General features: G+C 40.1%; 1 protein-coding gene across 1 annotated transcript in view; it reads left to right on the forward strand.

Moving 5' to 3' along the window:
• Positions 1-593: 593 nt before the first annotated feature.
• The window catches only part of BACH2 (BTB domain and CNC homolog 2), a 378746-nt gene continuing 360345 nt past the window's right edge, over positions 594-18994 (forward strand). Inside the window, exon 1 of the mRNA XM_073589560.1 lies at positions 594-967. The gene's annotated coding sequence lies outside the window, so the exon portion shown is untranslated. The remainder of the gene's footprint in view (positions 968-18994) is intronic.

Here is an 18994-nt window from a genome sequence, read left to right on the forward strand (position 1 = left end):
GCCGGGGAATAGCGGGGGGGACAGGTGGATTAGTCGGGCAGCAGAGTTAAGAATAGATTGGAGGGGTAGGTAGGCGTAGGTATGGTAGGTAAACTAATGGTGTCGTTCATAAGTACAACTCGTCCCGCAAAAAACAAGACCTCACATGGCCACATTGACGGAAAAATAAAAAATTATGGCTCTGGGAAGAAAAACGGAAACGCAAAAACGGAAATAAGGGACATTTACACTGAAAAATGGTCACGAACAAACATTCCTAGGAACGCTCGCTTCATCTTGCAGTGTAAAGAGGCATCAAAATATTTGTTCGTCGGGTGAAATGATCTTTTGCTTGGCAGAAAACACCGCCCTGTGTAAACAACAGCAGCTTTTCTGCCTTGAACGCTCTATATCAAATTATTAATCGCGGTCTACCTAAATAAATAAAAAATCACGACAGTTGCAGATGACGCCGAAAAGCGGCGTAGTGACTGTGTGAATACATCCCCTCACCCCATGCGTTTTCTAGCCATGGAGGAGGTCACCCAGCAGCTGGGGCTGTATGAAAGCACGAATCAATGGTAAACAATGCGGCCAGTGTGCGCTGTGACAATGCGGAGCACTATGTGACACGGCGGCGCACACAGCAGATGTCAGCAGCGAGTCAGCCGCCCATAGGCGCGGGGAGAAGGAGGCTGCGGCCGGGGCTGGGCCAGGAGGAGAGCAACAAACACACAGCCCTCACACACGCTGCCAGCAGGATGAGGGGAGAGCCGCTCACACACACACACACAAGCCGCTGACGGTGTGCACAGTGTGCAAGGACTGGCTGCAGCCACACTCCTTCCTCGCCACAAGCCCCACGTCCAAGGGCTGGGGGTGGATCCTGACTGAGAGAAGCAGCCACTGCTGATGGCCATGTGATGTCTCCCTGAGGGTGAGCTTGGAAACAGCAAGGACAACAGGAGGACCTGAAAGTGCAAGCAAGGTGAGTGTGAGGAGTCCCCAGAGCATCGGGCCAACAAAGGCCATGGATGGAGGGAAAGTTGCTGTCATGGTGCGCTGTGTGCAGAACTCCAGCATGGCTCTTGTTGTTGTGCTCAGAGGGAGAAACAGCTGTCATATTTGGAGGCCTCTTGTGTTGTCGTTAACCCCTGCACGGCCAAAGCCGCTCATCCACACTGACGCTGTCGAAAACAACATTGGTGGTGGTGGTGGGGGGGACGGCGTTGTTTCTGCAAAAGTTGGGAGCAAAATGGGTCGCAAACATTGGAAAAAAAAAAAGAATAAAACGGTGCGATTTTTGCCGCGTCCCATGTGCGCCGTCGTCTCTGGGGCACTTATTGGGCAAGTGTCACCGGGACGTTGTATCCGCTCCGAAGAGCGTACCCTGTGACCGAGGAATGGGCTAGGAAGCTTTTCCGCGCTCACCTCCGTTCACGAGCGATATATGGCGCGGTTTGCTGGCCACGTGATGTGGTTTTCTAGTACAGCTATATACATAGAAGTCTGCCCTCCTGGTGCCGCACACATTAATATTGATGCGCTGGAAGTGCAGCCTGCCCATTGGCTTCGTCTTCCCTCCACGGGTTAATATTTCATTACACAGGGTTACGTGTCGTATTTGCTGGCTCTGGCTGTGATTAGCAGCAGGGAAAGTGCTGTGTACATTATTCAGCGTTTTCAGGGTCACCTTATGTTTGTTGCCTAAGCCTTGAGGGAGCTGATCCAGATCTGGGAAACAGTGAGCTAGACCTCTACATGAGAAAACGGTGACTTGACAGATGTCGGTAAGAGAGTGACGGGCACAACAGCCACAAATAAACACGTCATTCCGGTGTACACTGATGCAGCATGTCTACATACATGTGTCACGTATGCTCTGATGGCTCCTCACCAGATCCCACTACGGTACCCCTACAAAGTGGACGTAGCATGCCTAAGATGCCATCTAAATTCACGCTATCTCTTTATATGTCAGTCATAGAGTGAGGCAGGGTGATCGATGCGTTCCGGCTGTAAAGTAAGAGTAAGGGGGTCTTGGGCGCTGTTTGAGGGGACCCATGTCATATTTCTGAAATTACCGTGATATTTTTGTAGCAATTACGACACTTGATACACTTTTTGAATTTTGCCCTTCGAAAGGGGCGTTTTAAGGGGTGTGGTGGGGGCCCGGCTTGTTAGTCACGTCTGTCAGACATATTTCTCAAAGTCTTAAGAAAGAGGAGAGTGCAAGTGTGGCAGGTCAGGGCTGGTAACACTTGTGCCTGGTTTACGGTACATTGATCGTGAGCGGCGTTACATCTTCTTACAATATGTCGCAGACGTAGCACTAAATATTTACCGTATCGTTTTTGTATAACGCTAGAGTTGTTCCTTGCGAAATCTGGCTCATGGTCTCATTTTCAGCAGTTCCATAGGGAAAACCTTCTTTTGTTGGTTTCGTGATAGAAAAATTGAATCCATTTCTCAGGGACAGCCTCATCAGCAAAATGTGTCCTCTCGGCTCTGATATAGATTATTCTCCACTTTTTTTTTTTTTTCTCCTACACGTAGATAACAAAAAGCATGTCACGTTCATTCATAAAAAGAAGAAGCCTCCTAGGTTGCAGGTTAATGCCATGACCTAGAAAGTGTCTTATTATATAGTGTGTGTAAAGAAGATACGGAGCTGTAACACATGAAAACTGGGTTAAAAATCTAAGTGAAATAGTGTTTTTCCTGTTGTATTTTTTGCACACTTGTACAGTACAATACACCCATCATGACATGGCAATGTAAGGCTGGATTCACACCGTGCAGTTTGTGAGGTATTTCTGGAGTGAACGTAAAAGAAAAAGCATGACTGTAAATTCTTCATTTTGCATTATTTTTCCTTTATGAACCGCTCCTGATGATATAGGTTTTGTCGCATATAAGAAATTGTTATATTGATTGATTGCGTTTGCTTCAGATTTAATTTGACATTTAGCGTCTCTTCTAAAAAGAAAATAGATATAGTTTTCTATGCATCTGAGTTTTTCCTGTTTTTGTTGATTTTGTGTACATAGTATCGCCGTGGCACAACATAGACTATTGTCCTGTACTTGCTTTCTGCTCATGTTGTGTTTCAGTAGTTATATATTCTGTCTTCTATCTGGATGAGAAATTAATACAAGTAGAAACAATAGAATGCATCTTCATCGAGCGATACACTGTATCTATTTCTATTGTAGATTATCCCAAATCTCGTTATTTTGTTTCGTTCCTTACGGGCTGTGTGAATGTTGTGTGTTTATATCAGTCTGATTTATATTTGCATGCCAAGTGTTATAAAATAGCAGCTCTGGCTTTGTGCTGGCTCATTCATTGCTCTCAGATGAGATTTGACCAGTCACATAGCCGAGTTCCTCAAATCCGAGCAGTCCTATGTAAGGGCATGATGTGTACCATACTGTGGGCTGAAATGCTGGCTGAATGAATGGTGACCTTCAACCCAGTAATAGTTGCCGGGTCACAGCTGAGAAGCCTGACTAAGCTTTGGAGCTAAATTGGTCTTCCTTCTTCCTTGTCATCATGCTAAGCCTTGGGATCACAAAGAGAAAGGAAATTCTATGCGCAAACTGCTTTACCCAGTGGTGCCTTTCTTCCTAGAGGTCCTTCTACAAAACATGTCAATATTACCTATTACCATATTTTTTTGTTCATCCATCTATGAGTTATTCCACTGTTTTTATAGGAAAAATAATGTGCAGACAACTGTATTAGCTCCAACTGTTTTTGTTTGTCCAAATAATTGGCGATAAAAAAGAACATTGTATAATCTCCTTTAAGCAGGAACTGCGTGTGAGATCGTCTTAAATTAATTATTACATTACAGTTGTGTTCATCTAAAATTCTAAGGGTATATTCACACTGGGCGTTTTTGCAGCAAAACCCGAGTGCTTGGCAGGAAAGAATCTGCGGCAAAAACGCAGGTTTTGCTGCTTTTTTTTTTTTTTTGCGCGGTTTTGCTGCGTTTCTTCATGCATTTTTTTCTATTCAATTCAATGGGTGAAAACCGCTGAAAGAAGTGACAAGCTCTATGTCCAAAAAAAAATTTGCAAAGCACAAAATACTGATGCCAAAAATAATGAGCTGTGTGCATGAGATTTCTGAAATCTCATAGACTTTGCTGGTACTGTAAAACGCAGCTGAAAACTAGCATACAAAACGCAGCAAAAACGCCCCGTGTGAACTTAGCCCAAGGGTGTATTCCCATATGTGCCACATTTAAATATATCCTTAGATGACCTTTTTATATGTTTGATTTTTGGAGGTAACTCACCCTGGTGTTTGTTCTATTTGTACATTTGTGTTTTTATACATTGTTATCCACTTCGTACCGTCAGTATTATGAAGCATGAATGTGTTTGGAACTGTGATGTCTATTGTGTGCAATAGTTGAGGTTTTAGGTATATTTAATTAACTCACTTAATGGTTTTTCATGGTTCTGCATAAGTGAACAACTAATTTGGTGTTTGTCGTTTTTTATATGGTGCTCATGTTTTCTATAAAGTGCTCTCTACACATTTATTTTGTTTACTAATATGTATATGATGGATTTATCTCATGTATGCACCCACTGTTACTTATACTCTTTATTATTTGCACCGTCCGATGACAGTGGAATCTTCCGTTAAAAAGTAATGTTTTATTTTTCCCCGTTGTGTGGGTTAGGCTAGGTTCACACTTACATTTTTTGACACATTAAAAGCTATGGAAAGGACTGACTCGTGCTGGATTTGTTCTTTCACAAGATTCAAAAGCTCCTTCTTGTGCTGTGGATCTGGTTCCCAAATAAGTGTTTGTAGAAGTAGCGCAAACTGATATTATTTTACGCATCGGATTACAATTCCTTGTTTTTGTACAAAAAAATAAACAGTAGTGTATACCTCCATTTAGGAAAAACTAGCTTAAATAGTAGTAGTAGCTCGTATTTACAGAGATCAGAGACATAGATATGCCATTAGACACTAAATGTTTGTTCTTTCATCAAAAACTGGTATTGATTCCAGCACAAAGAAGAGAAAACATTGCTAAAGAGAATGCTAGGGACTGTTTCCCATCTCTCTCCTGCTGGGATCTGTGACCACTTTTGTAGAAGAAAGCCATACATGAGACCGGATCTCCCAAACACATTGACCGAGAAGAATTACCATATGTTCACACAATATGATTTGTCTTGCGTTGCAAGATTTCTGGTTGTAACGTTCTTTCTGCATTCCGGCTGAGACTTCTATCTCAGTTTACACTTGTTTTCGCCTGTTGACTGCTCACGTCTGCGTCAGAGACCCTTTTCGGTACCTCTTTGCAGATTCTGTCCTTTTTACCAGTAGAAATAGAACACCCAGGTGTGAATTTTTGGTCAGTTTGTTTTGGTTTATTCATGTAATAAAAATAAATGTGTTTGCTTTGTTGTCCCTTGATTTTGAAGTTTATTGTAAATTCTAAACATTAAAGGGGACCTGTCATCATGAAAATGTAGTCCAGTCTGCTGGCATCATGTGATAGAGCAGAGGAATCTGAGTAGATTAATATATAGTTTTATGAGAAAAGATTCAGTACAACTTGTGTTTTCATCATTGAATCCTCTGTTCTTTCTGTGACTGTCAGTCCAGTGGTCGGTCCTATCAGTGACTGACAGCTGTCTCTGTATGCTCACTTATACAAACAAGCTGTCAGTCACTGATAGGACCGCCTCCTGGACTGACAGTCACAGAAAGAACAGAGGATTCAATGATGAAAACACAGGTTATACTGACTCTTTTCTCGCAAGCTATATATCAGTCTCCTCAGCTCCCCCTGCTCTATAACATGGTGGCTGCAGATTGGACTTCATTTTCATGGTGACAGGTCCCCTGTTGTGGTAGAGATTGGTGATGAGCGAATGTACTGGGATAAGGTGTGCTATCCGAGTGACTTCGGCATGCTCGAAGAATATGTTCACGTCCACGCGGCTGCATGTCTCGCGGGTGTTTGACTGCCACAACACATGTAGAGATTTTTTTGGTCCTTACTACGCTTCGTAGCTACTGAAGCTTGGCGGTGTCACGAGGTCTGACGTCACGCAGGTCCTGTGCTGACGAGCACTGGCGTGTATTTCCAGCGCATTTGGCTTACCGCTGAAGACTGGAGTGTACCGGGATCTCTAAAAAGACCACTGCTATCGCCCGTAACAGCGGTACTATATTTTAATTTACCTCATCCTTAGTAGATCATGGAACAGTACCTTATGGACTTCATCCCCTTATAACTTTATGAAGATCTGCTTACCATACGGAAGAAGAAAGAAGTTTCCTTTTCATCTTCAAAGGTACCTCCTTACAGTGATTTGTTTTTCCTGCATGTTAGGTTTTGCACTAGCTCTGGGATTGCACATCATTTCTTTTTTACCATTTGCCCTACCTTTTAATCCTCCTGATCGCTGTACTTCAATACCCTACATATCATTGGTGGCTTGTCCATTGGGCTATCTGTTGCCATTAAGTGTTTTTTTTCTCTTGGTCATTTAACCCTTGCCAGTGATTGTTATATTTGGTTATTTCACTATTATTATTAGTGATTTTATTTGAGTCTGAATTATCTATTTATCACTGCTTATTATGTATTTTCTTGTATTTATACTATACTCCTACTTTTACTCTATGGTTTTATGTCTCTCCATATACAAGAAGTTTTAGAGCTCAAATTTTAATTATAATTTATTTTATCACTAGCTGAAGAGCCCGGCGCTGCCGGGCATAGTAACTAACTGTGGTTAGTTATAGCAAATTATAATTATCCTCCATCCCATAGTCCCGTGCCCATATACCCATCATACATATCCACGATCCCATAGGCCCGTGCCCATATACCCATCATACATATCCTCCATCCCATAGTCCAGTGCCCATATACCCATCACACATCCTTCATCTCATAGTCCCATGCCCATATACCCATCATACATATCCACGATCTCATAGTCCCGTGCCCATATACCCATCATACATATTTGCCATCCCATAGTCGAGTGCCCATATGTCCATCATACATATCCTCCATCCCATAGTCCCGTGCCCATATGTCCATCATACATATCCTCCATCCCATAGTCCAGTGCCCATATACCCATCACACATCCTCCATCCCATAGTCAACCATTATGTCATCATAATGAGCGGCGGGGCTTGCAACCTATGATGACACACACTCACTTTTTCTCCATTACGTAGATAGGGGCAAAACTGTTTGGTGAATTGGAACGCACGGGGTTAAAATTTCGCCTCACAACATAGCCTATGACGCTCTCGGGGTCCAGACGTGTGACTGTGCCAAATTTTGTGGCTGTAGCTGCGACGGTGCGGATGCCAATCCCGGACATACACACATACATACACACACTTGAGCTTTATATATTAGATTTATTTCTGACAATCTTGGTGACGATTGTCTTCTATTTGCTGCTGAAAACTCTTGTGAACTTTCACTCGTCACTAGTAGACTTTAGCTGCTAGAACAATCCAGGAGCGAATCTTTCGGGTATGTGCACACGATGCGGATTCTGCTGCGGATCCGCAGCAGATTCTCCTGCAGTGTACAGTACCATTATATTCAATCTGAAATAAAAACGCTGTGCACATGCTGTGGATTTTTCCGCACAGATTTTCTGCGGTTTGAATCTGCAGCATGTCAATCCTTTGTGCGGATTCCGCAGCGTTTTTACACCTCTTCCATTATAGGAATCCGCAGGTGTAAAAACGCAGGCGAAATCCGCACAAAATCTGCAGAAAATCTGCACTAAATCTGCAGGTAAAGAGAAGGTCATTTTACCTGCGGATTTAGCAAAATCCGTGCGGAAAAATCCGCAGCAGAATCCGCAACGTGTGCACACACCCTTCTAGTAACCTGACAGTACTATATAGGCATCTGCATAAAACAACTCCTAAGCACTAAAAATGTTAATTTCTTTGTACATTGATTACATGTTTCCATTCAATTAGTTTGTTTCGCTGTATGGCTCTGTAGGACTTTAAGATAATATCCTGAGGGTCATAAATAAACGTAAAGCTTCAAGCACATAGTAATGTGATGAATACTGTGGGAAATCACGAATGGTAGTAAGTGAAATAGCATCTTTATTTCTTTGTCTACCCACAATATAAATACAAAGACTAAACCTTTCAGTCATGAGTCAGGTCGTATCGAGTCTTCGTTAATTAAAAAAAAACAACAACTGCCATACCGTTTTCCCACTTCACACAGATGCAGCTTTTTCCGCTTTGCAGAGTATCACTTTCCGAAACCCCTGGTAATAGAAAGAGGAAGTTCTGTGTTTTGTGATTCTGACGTGTTGAGGTTACAAAAGACAACAATCCAGAGCAGTGTTGTGATTGTTCCAGAATACCCGTTCACTCGTAGCTCACACTAGAAAAGACTGATTTCATTGTGTGTTGCTTGTATGGTGCCAAATGTATCAGTGCCAGTATAGTCTGTGTGTGTAATGTGTTATTTGTGTGCAATTACTGAAAGAAAATGTTTTTTTTTGTTAAACAATAATTGACTTCATGTGATCATGTGACTATATTGTTAGTTTTTCTTTTATGATGTAGAGCAATGCAGGATATGAAGGCGCTAAGACAATAAGCGTTTTTTATGGTCGATTTGTTATTCTCTGCGTGGTAAATATGGGGTTAATCTTGACCTTGAGTTGGAAAACAGGAACTGTGAGTGTGGAGGTGTTCCTGCTATCCAATTTACATACATCCATCTTTTATTTATGAGGTAGGTGTGTGTAGTGGTTTGTGTCTATGAGAACAATAGCGCTTGTCAGCAGTTTCCTACAGGCAGCTGCTGCTGACTCACATGTCTGCTTCAGCCCTGAGCTGCCCTCTCTAAATCATCCACACTGTGAATGAAAGAATGTACAACTGTCAGTTATCAGTTCATCTCCCTACAGGCCCCTTTAAGGAAGGAAAGCGAGAAATAAAAGCAGGCGCTGTTTACTCTGTATACTACTATGCTGGCCAGACTTTACCTTGATTGCACTTGGCTCATTCCAGCATGGAGTACAGAACAATTGCATCATTTTCATCGTAACAAAGAGAGTATTGTTCTCCTCTCTGTTGCATGCATCATGCTATTTTTCTGGGATTTCTTCCACAGCCCTTCCCCTCCCTGAGATGTAAATAAGACTCCTACAGTACTTGGGCTCCACTTTCAGACTTTATTTTCTTGATCATGTTATTAGATGTTTGGATGTATGCGGTATTTGCTCTCTAACCGTGTTTTATATTACGCAGCTCTAGAAAATGATGACTTTTCAGTTCAGACGTTCCATCTTTGAAACCCTTATGTAGTCATTAGTACTTATTAGCGATGAGCGAGAATACTCGTTGCTCAGGTGTATTTGGATGTACTCAGACATTTAGTTTGTGTCAACGCAGCTGCATGATTAGTGACTGCTAGCCAGCCTGAATACATGTGGGGGTTTCCTATTTGTTAGGGAATCCTCACTTGTATTCAGGCTGTCTAGCAGCCGCAAATCATGCAGCTGCGTCGACACAAACTAAATCTCCGAGCATGCCAAAATACTCGGGGGGATACCCAAGCATGCCCGGGAAAACCAGAGCAACGAGGTTACTCGCTCATCACTAGTACTTTATATTTGCACCAGTTATTAAACTATTTCTTATTGAATGATACCATTTTTTATTTTATTGTTACACGTCGCTTCTTGTGATATCCCTAAGCAAGCAATTGTTTAATTGTAGCAGAGACTGGGGACACATGCCTAGGAGGTAGGAAAGAGCCTGTCCTTAGCTGTTAAAGTTTGTAGTGTTTTTCAGGAAATCAGGGTGAATGACCTGGAAAGAATCTGTACAGTCATGCAGAAGTGGATCATCCCCAGCACACTGCTTATTGTAGTGTTTGTGTATAGAAACTAAAGGGGAGTGCCTAGTGCTGAGGACACCTCCGCCGCCATCTCCAGCTGACCTTAAACTACTCCATTTCCTCTTTCCCGTCATCACACATAGGCTAATAGACTCTGAATGATGAAAGGCTGTTTGTCTGTTTATGTGTTTGTAGCAAAGTAAGGAACATTTTCTGCTTGTTTAGTATTTTAATAATGTTCCCTTTTATACACAAACAACATACTGAAATTTATCTTGTACAAAGGGGGTTGAAAGCTAGAAGAAAAGTACTATTTTGTTTGTTTTTTAAGAAAGTTCATTATTAAAGGATTTGTCCAGTATTGGAGGAAATACTTTTCTTTCACTTCTGTTTTGGAAGAATTGTGAAGGCTACAGACGATCACAGACCACTGATAAGCTGCAGTGCTCACGTGATCTTTTGTTATGAGATCACCAATTAATATAGAAGGAAACTGCATTTTTTTTATACAGCACACTTGGGACATTTATATTGGTTTGTTCAGTAGCAGAAACCCCTTTAATTAGTTGTATTCAGATACCAAATAGTTCAGTTTTCACAGCCAACAAAAAGAGACAACAGATCCATGTGCCCCCTATAGGAGTCAAATCTAAATATATACCGTAGATTGTATGATGAATGCTTTAGTCAGTCGACTCTAAAAGAACATATTCTGTATTTGAGACTGTTTTAGCTTTTGTGAATATGCTATAGTTTTATATTACATATTTGTATTTTCGATAAAAAAGCAATAGGATTCAACATTATAGATTTCCAATATGTATTCTCCCGTAGAAGGCAATACAGTTTAGAAGTACAGATTTGGATCCTTATTCTGCACAACGAAGTCATGAGAGTTTTATTACTGATCCGTATTTTTAGAATCCATTGAGTAGAACATTGATCTATATCACATGCTTTGCCTGTTGTTCATTCACTGCAGACTGAATCCAAAACTTTGACTTGCTGAATCAACAGCTAATCGAATTTTCTGTGTTTTGCTTGTGCATAGCATTGAGGAAAAGGAGCATCACCAGCAGAATGTCTTTTGTGTATGAAATAATCCCTTTTTTTCATCTTCGCATTAAAACAAAACCACGTGTTTTGAGACCAAAATTGTTACAGAATTTTAGAGATTCCGATTTGATTTTTTTTTTTTTTTTTTATTGTGCTTAATTTCACATACGGTATTTGACTTTCACAGCGGACCTTTGCACTAAGTTTGAAAAATGGCTGATCAACAAGACCTTATGAATTCTGTAAAATTGGATCTTGCTTCCTTGTCCCAGATTCTATCTATTTTTGCTCACCTCATTTGTTTCAATAGAAAAACTGTAAAATTATATCACGCAACTAAAGACTTCATGATGTGTTTAAATGTTTTAAATAAACCCTGCTAAAGAACTCTGACACACAAAATTGCTACAAAAATTAAAAAATCATTGCCAGCATTTTTTTTTCTTGCCTAAATAGTATACACAGACAATAATTTATGGAGAGTATAGAATTCCTTTGTATGCCTTCTATAAACCTGTATGGGGCAATTTCCATCTTAATTCCTTGTCTTTGATTTTTACCCTTTATAAAACATTCACATGAACGCATCTAGTCACACAGTGTATTTGCTCTGTCCTATATCTAGCAAGTGCTCTCCAGTATTCTCACACTAGTATCAGTGCAATGAATCCTGTTTCTACTGCCTCCTGCTTGTGATAGGCTTCTACTTTGTACCTTACAAGCAGTAGTCTGAGAGAGCAGTGTGAAGCTGTATATCATTGGATACTTAAGGAATTCTACCCAAATAGATAATTTAGTCAGGCAGTGTAAGTCGGAGCGGAGGTGAAAGGGGGTTCTAACTCTGCAGTTTGTAAATGTAGGGATTTACTTAGTACAGAATATAACTGTACTCCTGGTCACTTCGATATAAATTCTATTCTTTGTACGTCTCTTGTATAGAGCCATAACAAGGAATAAGAAGGGAGGAGCTTGGAGAGAATTGAGTTATCAGTAGGGATTTGATAGATCCTGATGTAATCCTTTAATCACATGCGAGAGTCCTCAATATGAACAACCCCTACTTTTTTGGGGCATATCCCCTCCAAAAGACAATAGTGTTATGCTTTTGTTTGGCAATGGTTTACATTCACATGTTACATGTTTTTGGTGTACCAATTTCAGTGGCACATAATTACATTCATTGCTGGTTTGTAAACAGCTTTTGTTCATTTTTTGGTATTCTATGGTGTTATGTTCCTGATTCATGTATATTTCGAGTCATTCCCTTTTATTACCAATTTTTTAATGAATTTTTTTCAATAAAGTACCATTTTGTAATATCCCTTTGTTGTTTGTCTCCTTTTGGAGGATATTTCTTTTGTGAGTTGTCCTATGTAATCCTGTAGTTCATAGAAAGTCATCAACTAAGAAGGAACTGACTTCTTGACTACACAGAAGAGCAAGTTCTGGATAAATGGTCAGACTCGGGTTGCATTACATAGCTGCCCATAATGCAAGGGTTCATAATATATACAGTTGTGGCCAAAAGTATTGCCACCCCTGCAATTTTGTCAGATAATACTCAGTTTCTTCCTGAAAATGATTGCAATCACAAATTCTTTGGTATTATTATCTTCATTTAATTTGTCTTAAATGAAAAAACACAAAAGAGAATGAAGCAAAACATTGATCATTTCACACAAAACTCCAAAAATGGGCCAGACAAAAGTATTGGCACCCTCAACTTAATACTTGGTTGCACAACCCTTAGCCAAAATAACTGCGACCAACCGCTTCCGGTAACCATCAATGAGTTTCTTAAAATGCTCTGCTGGAATTTTAGACAATTCTTCTTTGGCAAACTGCTCCAGGTCCCTGATATTAGAAGGGTGCCTTCTCCAAACTGCCATTTTTAGATCTCTCCACAGGTGTTCTATGGGATTCAGGTCTGGACTCATTGCTGGCCACCTTAGAAGTCTCCAGTGCTTTCTCTCAAACCATTTTCTAGTGCTTTTTGAAGTGTGTTTTGGGTCATTGTCCTGCTGGAAGACCCATGACCTCTGAGGGAGACCCAGCTTTCTCACACTGGGCCCTACATTATGCTGCAAAATTTGTTGGTAATCTTCAGACTTCATAATGCCATGCACACAGTCAAGCAGTCCAGTGCCAGAGGCAGCAAAGCAACCCCAAAACATCAGGGAACCTCCGTCATGTTTGACTGTATTGACCGTGTTTTTTTCTTCGAATGCCTTTTTTTCTCTTGTAAACTCTATATTGATGCCTTTGCCCAAAAAGCTCTACTTTTGTCTCATCTGACCAGAGAACATTCTTCCAAAACGTTTTAGGCTTTTTCAGGTAAGTTTTGGCAAACTCCAACCTGGCTTTTTTATGTCTCGGGGTAAGAAGTGGGGTCTTCCTGGGTCTCCTACCATACAGTCTCTTTTCATTCAGACGCCAACGGATAGTACGGGTTGACACTGTTGTACCCTCGGACTGCAGGGCAGCTTGAACTTGTTTGGTTGTTAGTCGAGGTTCTTTATCCAACATCCTCACAATCTTGCGTTGAAATCTCTTGTCAATTTTTCTTTTCTGTCCTTATCTAGGGAGGTTAGCCACGGTGCCATGGGCTTTAAACTTCTTGATGACACTGTGCACGGTAGACACAGGAACATTTAGGTCTTTGGAGATGGACTTGTAGCCTTGAGATTGCTCATGCTTCCTCACAATTTGGTTTCTCAAGTCCTCAGACAGTTCTTTTGTCTTCTTTCTTTACTCCATGCTCAATGTGGTACACACAAGGACACAGGACAGAGGTTGAGTCAACTTTATTCCATGTCAACTGGCTGCAAGTGTGATTTAGTTATTGCCAACACCTGTTAGGTGCCACAGGTAAGTTACAGGTGCTGTTAATTACACAAATTAGAGAAGCATCACATGATTTTTCGAACAGTGCCAATACTTTTGTCCACCCTCCTTTTTTATGTTTGGTGTGGAATCATATCCAATTTGGCTTTAGGACAATTCTTTTTGTGTTTTTTTTTTTTCATTTAAGACAAATTAAAAGAAGATAATAACAAAGAATTTGTGTTTGCAATCATTTTCAGGAAGAAACTGAGTATTCTCTGACAAAATTGCAGGGGTGTCAATACTTTTGGCCACAACTGTAGATAGGGCTGAGCTGGGGTGAAACAAAGCACAGCTATAATATTGCTGGGAAGTTAGCATTACATCATTATGGTTCATATCATTATAACTATTAGGTTAGGTTCACAATAGCATTTGTTCCCATTTTAAACAGATTTTTGTTTAACAAAATATCAGAAACAAAAGCTTATGCAAACAAATTTAAATAGTGAGTTTTCAGTCTAAAGAGGACTTTGTCACTTTACATTTTCATGGCATTTGTGAGCCTGTGGGTTTTTGTTTGTTTCTGCACCTGTCCGTCCTGAAATATGGTCTTCTCTTTGTAGAAAAATCTAGTCCTGTTATTCAAGGAGATGTGATCCTCATGAAGATGCCCACAGAGAGGAGTTGATGATCACACCTCCCATAGCTGCTAACAAGACTAGATTAGCATTCCAGTGAGGATTTGAGGATTACGCCCATTTATCTAAAAAAAAAAAATTTAGATTCCCAAGCAGGGAAGATAAAGCCATATCTCTGCAATGGAGCGATGGAGGAACAAAGCAGATTCAGAAATGTTGAATTTACAACAGTTAAAAAAAAGACATACCATATATAAAAAAGTGAAAGGTCAACTTTACCCCTTTCCAATTACTTTATTATTGACAGAAAATACACATTTGGTATTGTGCAAACCAGACTATAAAACTATCGTATCTTATTTTGCTGTCCTCGTAAATGGTATAAAAAGAAAGTGCTTTGGTTTCTCATGTTTTAACATGTTGAATAAAGTGCAATGAAAAAGTCACAAGCCCCAAAATGATAACAATTAAAACTACAGTTCATCACATACCCCAATCAGTGGAAAAAATAATTAAATTCTGGCTCTTAGAATCTAGTGAAATACATTTTTACTTTTTTTTTTGTTTAGATTTTATTGTGAGAAGGTGTAAATAAATTATACATATTGGGCATGTCCATGTCCAAAACTATTAAAGAAGCATGTCATTTATCCCACCTCATACACCATAAAAAAGCCAGAATCAAAGAAAGAATAAACAAAGCCAGAATTGCACCTTTATAATCATTTCACCTAAGAAATTTAAACTATCAGGCAATGTGCCCACAGTAGCGTTTTACACCTGACACAAAACCGGACTCCTTCACAGAAAACGCACATTTTTTGCTAAAAAAAAGTGCGTTTTTGATGCTTTTTTTTCTGCGCGTCTTCTGGACCATAGGAAATAGCTAAAAACGTGGACTAAGCCGCAAAATTGATGAACGTGCTGCGTTTTTAGCTGCTAAGCGTTTCCTTAGTGGTAAAAAACGCATCTATTGGCACAAAAAGGCCAAAAAGCATTAAAATTATTGTGAAGCTTCTTTTAAGCATTTTTGAAGTGGTTTGACCCCTAAAAACGCTTCAAAAATGCTTAAAAAGCGCTACTGTGGGCACACAGCCTCAAAGTTTTATACAGCCTAAAATGTAGTAATGAATACTACAGTTTGTCTTGGAAAAAAATATCCAACATAGCAGTTAAAGAAAAAGTATGGACAATTTTTACTTTTACAACATAGCAATATATATTTTTTTATTTAAATTTCGATTTTATTTTAAAAGAAAATTAACTATATGCATTTAGTATCAATTCTCTAGTGATCCAAACTATAAAATCAGCTTGCTATTTATCCAACCCAATCAACACACAAAAAATAAACTTTACCAGAATTACTATTTTTATGTCACATTGTCTCACAAAAGATGGAATAAAAAGCGTTAAAAAACTCACATATATTCTTAAATGATTTAACTGCAAACTCAAATTGTACTTCAAAAAACTAAGCTCTTATACACCCACGACAACAGAAAAATAATAAGGTTATGTTTTTTACAAAGTATTTTTAATGTGCAAAAATAAAAATATATTATTCAGGTATCTTGTTCTTCGTAGCGACTCACAGAATGAAGTTAATATATCACTTATACCACACAGTCAACATCCCCCCCGAAATAACCTGAATTAGGGAAAAAAATATACATACAGCTCTGGCTAACATTAAGAGACCACTGCACAGTTTTATAAAAATCAGCTTCTCTACATGTCTGACAGCCATTCCATTCCAGTGTCAGTTGAATTCCAACCAGAGTACACCTCATTCTACTTAATGTGCTTATAGATAACCATATAAAATCAGAGATAAATCCATAAGCCACCAAATACATGTATGCCCCACAGTTAGTCCTGCTCACCCACAATATCTGGCAGTGTCCATGCGTCTCCTCCCTGGCCCCCTTGATGCGCGTTTCGTGTGGCTGCTTTTTCAAAAAGCATGTATTTGGTGGCTTATGGATTTGTTATCTCTGATTTTTATATGGTTATCTCTAGGTTCTTTACTATGTATGCCTGCATTAACTTGCCCTTCAAGTTATGATCTGTCTTACCTTTTGATACTTTGTTGTCCCTGTTTTCTCTTTTGCTGTACCAGCATGTCTCCACACCTATTCCCCTCCCTGGTGCCAGTATTTATGGCTCTTATTTTATGAATCTAATTTTGTTTTTTTTTTAAACCAAAGAATTTTTTATTATATTCAAATGTCGTTATAATTACATGTAAGCAAAGCTTTCAAATCGTCTCCATTGCATACAGAAAAAAAAGGAACACGACATTCAATTTCTTCCCCGTCAACAAGAAGAAAATAAAAAACAGAACCAACCTCCTCCCTCCTCCCTCCCCCCCCCCTTCCCAACTGCAATACAGACTTTCTCAATGTGATTGTCTCGACTGTAACCACATGGCCCAGAGTTTTTCAAAGTGTGCCTCTTTATGTCGTTTTCTATAAATTCTCTCTTCCAATCGGATTACATTATTCACACGAGTGACAAACTCCCCAATCGTTGGGGGTACAACATCAATCCATTTTTGTGCAATCAGCTTGTGGGCAGTATATAAGAGTTTTGCTATGATGGACTTATAGGCATTTCCCACCGACACCTCCTCCACATATCCCAACACACACGTAATTGGATCCCTTCCTATATCACATCGGTATATCTTCTCAACAAGCCCTATAACCTCTTCCCAGTATGACAAAAGTCTTGGACAGGACCAGAGCATATGAAGCAGTCCCGCAGGTTCGTACCCGCATCTTGGACACTCCGCGTTGTCCCTCAAGCCCATTTTCCTCATAAGTTCTGGGGTCTTATAAGTTCTATGAATGATATATAGTTGAGATATCCTACCCGGCTCACTCAAAGAAAGTTTAGGTATATACTCTAAGATGGTCTCCCATGTCTCATCTACCATGTCCCCCACTTCTCTCTCCCATTTAGATTTTACTGTTAGAGGAAACCCAGCCAAGTAAGAGTATAATAGATCTCTATAAATGGTAGAGATAGCACCTCTAGTACACCCGGGTGCACACACATAATCCAGCACCACATCCCTCTGTACCGTCATATTCGTTGTCTGTTTCTGTGCTTGAAATGCATGCCTATGACCATAATATCGAAATTCCCCACTACATGAGAGTCCAAACTCTTCTTTAAGAACAGAGAAAGGCTTGATCTCAGACCCCTCCAATAATTGCCACACATATTGCAAACCTCTCCTCTCCCAATCGATAAAGTCCTTCAGTTTATATAGTTCCGATAGATTCACATTATCCCAAATAGGTGTGTATATCGTCAGTTCCTCAACTCGTCGAAGAAGTTTGATATGCTGCCATATCTTGTGCATTAGTCCAAATGTGGGTACGTCCTTCCCAAGTCTCCCAAAACTTCCTGCTTCCAAACTTTGTACCAATGTTCTCTTGTTGGTCAGTTGGACCAAAATTTCCCCCATAACGCTCAAGTTCCCCTCCTCTCGCCAGCCCCTAAAGTGCTGCCCCTGCGTTGCTACAAAGTATATCCATGGATTTGGCGCCGCCAACCCTCCCTCATCCTTCCCCCTTTGCAGTATTTCCAATTTAATTTTTGCTTGTTTTTTCCCCCAGATCAGTTCTCTAAAAATGGTATTAACTTTATAAAATTTTTTCTTTGGAATCCAAACCGGGGCATTATGGAGGACATACATCAACTGAGGCATCATTATCATTTTAATTAGATTCGTCCTCCCCACTATTGATAGTACTAACTTACACCATGCTGTCATTTTAACTTTGAATTTAACTAGTAATGGGTCGAAGTTTAGTTCGAGAAATCTAGATACAGGCATAGATACCCATATTCCGAGGTATTTAAACTCCTTAACTACTTTCAAATGACCAACCGCCTCCCCTACAGCTCGACATCCCAACTCTCCATCAATCCCCATGATACATGACTTGTCCCAATTAATTCTCAATCCGGAAAAGAAACCAAATTCCCCTGTAAGGTCCATGACCGCAGTCAGTGTCTCTCCACTGTCTTTTAAGAACAGGAGTATATCTTCCGCGTAAAGGGCGATCTTTTCCTCCAGCTCCCCATATCTAAAGCCTTGTATTTCTTTGGAATTGCGAATTTTAATCGCCAACGGTTCCATCGCCACAGCAAACAATAACGGTGACAATGGACAACCCTGACGAGTTCCTCTGAACAACCCAAATGCCCCCGAAGTCTCCCCATTAATCCTAATATATCCTTTCGGGTCTACATACAATAACTTAACCCAAGAAATAAATCTGTGCCCAAACCCCATACATTCCAATACTGCCCACAAATACTTCCACTCTACCCTGTCAAAGGCTTTCCGTGCGTCCAGTGAGGCCACCACCCTTTCCCCCCTATTATCTGCTGGGATTTGAATATTTAAAAACAGTCTTCGCAGGTTAATGGCGGTAGATCTGTTTTGCAGAAACCCTGATTGGTCTGGATGTATTAATTTTGGAACAACTCTAGACATTTTTATCGCCAACATTTTGGCTAGTATTTTAACATCTGATGTCAATAACGAGATTGGTCTATAGGATTCTACGGATGAGGCATC

Source organism: Dendrobates tinctorius, unplaced genomic scaffold, assembly GCF_039654945.1.
Source record: "Dendrobates tinctorius isolate UK_male_01 unplaced genomic scaffold, ASM3965494v1 ptg000111l, whole genome shotgun sequence".
Lineage (NCBI taxonomy): Eukaryota > Metazoa > Chordata > Amphibia > Anura > Dendrobatidae > Dendrobates > Dendrobates tinctorius.